Below are 4,149 nucleotides of genomic sequence, written 5' to 3'. Positions count from 1 at the left end.
AGGCGGTGTTTCGCCTGCCAGGGCTCCTGCGGCTGGTCTTTCCAGCCTCCTGCGACTTTGGCTGCTTTACCCGCCGAGCTCCTGGCAAGGCTTGTCCGGGAATGCCGCTCGGCCGCTTTCCACGAGGAACTTAACCCGTCGTGCCTACCTCCCGGATGGGACCGCCGGAATGCTGTGAGAGGCGGGACAGAGGCCGGGAAGGAAGGCGGGGCGGAGCGGGCCGGGGGCGCGGCGGGAGGCGCACGGGACTCGGCCAGGGCTGGGGGTGCGGGCATAGAGGGTTGGTTTTGTCAATTCTCCGCAAAAATGAGCCTGGCGCTCCCCCCACCGCTTTTGGTCTGGTTCCTCTCGCCCGAGGCGCTGTCGGGGAGAAGTTACCCACCAGAAGATAGAGGATAGGCAGACCCAGGCACAAGGGACAGTGGTGCTCTAGCCCCTGGGGAGGCGCGCGTCCTGGGGTGCAGGAGTCGAGTTTGTGTGGTCGCTCGTGTGGACTGGGCGTTTCACGGACCGAGAGCTGCTCGAATCAGGGCCGGGTAGGCGCTGAGCCCAGGATGCTGAGTTGTCTGGATCTCCGCAGTCCCTGGAGTGACATTGGTCTGGCTTTTGGTTTCCGCTCCTTGGTCGCCGGAGGGGGAAGTGACCAGGGCTGGCTCCTCCTTGCTTGGTAATTGAGGCTTTAGGTGCTCTGTCACCAAGTGGGAATTAGCTTTTCTTTCTTGCAGTTTTGTCCGATTTTATTCTTGGGCCGCATAAAAGTGTTTAGAAAGCAGTTCTGATGTCTGTAGCTGTGGAAGATTAAAGCTAACATATAGCTATATAAAAGAAATAAGTCTGTGCCTTCAAGATAGCTGCAGCCAGCTTAGAAAATAGAGTTTTATCTATATTACCTGATTTTCTTCAGGCGTTTCTTGAGTTTTTAAGACATGTTCACTTAGTCTGCCATATTCAAGAAAATGATGAGTAGAGAATGGATATGATCAGGCTGTAAATAGATGTAACAGTGTAGGTGTTTGAAACAAGCCTATGGTGGGTTGGATGAATGAGAAGGGAGGAAATTGTGGCAACAGACTTACTTCAGTTAAGTTTGATGGGGAAGGGAGCATTTAGGTGAGCGTGTATGGCTAATATACGAAAAAATGTGTATATATATGAGGAAAAAACGTGTTTTAGTGCATAGTCTAGATTCCATCTCGATGACACCCCTTGTATTACCTGATTCTAAGAAAGTTATTTTACAGCTGTATAAACTGTAGATAACTACTGTAAATACTAAATCATTTTATTTGTAGACATGAAAATTCTACATGTCTTTTAGAGGTTGAGTGGAAGTTTTGCCTCACGTACATTCATTTCAGTATTCCTGATCTATTAATGAGCCCAATTTTGGGACTCCCTTTATCAGCCATCTGGCTGGTTCCTTTGTAAGTTAAATAAAATCTTGAACCATGTTCACTTTTGTATTAGAATGAGTCATGATTTTATCTTTAAAAAAATTAATTTAACATTATTAAATATTATGGGAAAGGACAATCACAAATGGAAAAAATAATTTTGTTTTCTTTATTATTATGTTTTGGCCACATTGCGCGGATTACCGGATCTTAGTTCCCTGACCAGGGATCGAACCTGCGCCCTCTCCAGTCCTAACCACTGGACCGCCAGGGAATTCCCAGAAAAAATAATTTTAATGAAAGTTGTTGTAAGCATCTTCGATTGAGTGCTAAGATAATGCATCTTATAACTTCCCAATGCACTACTTCAAGAGCATAACCTTAGTTTCTTAAGTTTAAGAATTGCTAAATGTATTAATTTTATAATTGAAACATAGTAAAGTTCTTTTTTTTTTGGATTCAAAACTTTAACAATAAGTTGTGCCAGTAAAAGCGTTTCAAAGGTGACGATATATCAATAAATAATAGTTAAATTGAGTTCCTGAGAAAGAACCTACCACGTGACAGTCTGTCAGAGAGTAAATAACAACACGGTGTTACTGCAAAACTAGAGAAACACTGACAGTCACGACACAGCACAGCAGACCCAGAACCTGCCACTCACACACATGTAAACCAGTACACAGGAATCATCTTCTTCAGTTTAGACATCGATAGATGAAACATAGTAAAGTTCTTTTAATATGAAGGTGGTACTACTAGCTCACCATTAGAGCACGTGTTTGGCTGGTTTTGAATAATGCTGTTAAATTTGACCTGGGCTATTAACACAACTTATAAATCTTTTTGTTATACTGTATTTATTGTTGACATATCTGACTGCTTCCATTTGTTTTTCCATTTAAATAACTTTCTAAAAAGAAAAAGTCATTCCTTCTATTTGCATAGAATGATTCTTAAATATAATAGATTTGGTGTTGGGATAGAGGTATTGTGCGGAAATATCTAGGTACCTTGAAGTTTAAAATATTGAAATACAAAGACATAAAGACATAAAGAATGGTAAACTTATAATTTATACAAAAACAATGAAATAGAGCTGGTAATGAATGGAGGTCAAAAGCATGGACCAGCTCTCTTTGTACTTTTATCCAGGCCTATCTAATCAATGTAAGCATTTTGAAGAATAAGAAAACAGATTTAAAGTTCTTTTGTCTTTTAAATGATATCATTTTCTCTTTATTCAGACAAAAAATCAGAATTTTTTGAGACAGTGATCCAAGACGTTCTGCCTGATACTGCCCTGTCTTGAACAATAAAAGTCTAATCCCTCTAACCAGTCCAATTAATCATATAAAGCACTATTTGGAGGACTTCTTAAACTAAAAGATGACAAGATTTTGAGGAAAAAAAAGATGAGCTACAGTGTAATAAGAACTGTTATATACTCATTACTAATTTGAATTGTAAAAGATACATAGTGGGTCCTCTTTATCCTCATCTAGGGAGGTACTGAAGATAACCCTTAAGATGTATGGCTAAGGAAATAGATCTGCTTCTGCAATCTTCTGTTTGTTACATGTAAACTTTGAAATCCTGGGACGTAAATGTCTTGCTTCAGGAGCGTTTTTACTAAGGTTTTGTGTTTGCTTATGAACCTGTTCAAAATACAGGACTGATCAGGTGATTTTCAGTGGAAAGTCCCGCTCCTCTTTAATGTTATCCAAAATTCTGGCTAAGCTGTAGATTATTGTAGCCTTCCCCTCCTCCTTTCCTTACCCGAGCACTCTGTATTCTATCACTGGGGTTCCTAATTTGAGTCTGGGAAACCCCTCAGATTTTTTTCCAGACCTGTGCTTGTATGAGCTCATGTAGTCACAATTTGGGTGATGAAAGGGTTTTTATATTTCATGTAATTCTCCAAGGGGTCTGTGACTCCAAGAATGTTAAGAACCACTGTTCCTTAAGGATCAGGGATCAGATTTTCCTGCCTAGCTTGGCTTTGCTGCTCCATTTGCTTTATTGCCAAGGTGTGTGTGTTGGGGGAGGGGGAGATTTAAATCTCTTTTTGATGAGAAAAATACGTTTCTGTTTGGAGATGGAGCTGAAAAAGAATTCATTGTTAAATGCCATGACACTTTCATATAATGCCATTAAATTTTGCTCTACAGTAAGAGCTCTGAACATTACCTGTTACTCATTTAACACTCAGTATCTTGTGTGTCACAAAGACTTTTAAGATCTTGGAAGAAGATCCAACAAACTATACTGACAAGATGTGGTTGGACATATAGGAGAACCACCAGAGTGTACTGTCAAAGAAGATAATAGAATTTCAGGGAGGGAATAATCAATAGTGGATGCAGCTAAAATTTGATTAGCTCTTGGACTTGACATTTGGAGAATTATCGTTGACCTTGAAAAAGCAGTTTTAGTATTATTATAGAGATGGAAGCAGAACTGCAGTGGGTTGAATAAATGGAGGAAAAGGAAGTAGAGCTGTGAAACAGATTACTCTTAAAGGGTGAAAAGAGGAGTTTGTTGGTATTCTGAAGCAATGGGGTAGGGAAAAAATTTGAGAGTAAGAGCCTCAGGGGAAGGAGAGACCAGGTGTAGTGAAGGGATACTTGATGTTATTATATTCTTCTAGAGGAAAGCTAGTCAGGTGCAGTAAAATGCTTAAATGAAGGTGATTTGGCAGGCTTAAAAGTGTGGAATATACCCGAAAATCACTTGGAAGGTGGAAAGAGGGAAT

The 4,149-nt window shown here is 40.5% G+C and overlaps 1 protein-coding gene across 1 annotated transcript in view; it reads left to right on the top strand.

The window, feature by feature from the left end:
• GDAP2 (ganglioside induced differentiation associated protein 2) overlaps positions 1-4,149 on the top strand; it is a 72,315-nt gene continuing 68,166 nt past the window's right edge. Inside the window, exon 1 of the mRNA XM_007461627.1 lies at positions 1-174. The gene's annotated coding sequence lies outside the window, so the exon portion shown is untranslated. The remainder of the gene's footprint in view (positions 175-4,149) is intronic.

This window comes from Lipotes vexillifer, unplaced genomic scaffold, assembly GCF_000442215.2.
Source record: "Lipotes vexillifer unplaced genomic scaffold, Lipotes_vexillifer_v1.1 scaffold858, whole genome shotgun sequence".
NCBI classification, from domain to species: Eukaryota; Metazoa; Chordata; class Mammalia; order Artiodactyla; family Lipotidae; genus Lipotes; species Lipotes vexillifer.
This window is presented reverse-complemented; position numbering and strand designations above follow the sequence as displayed.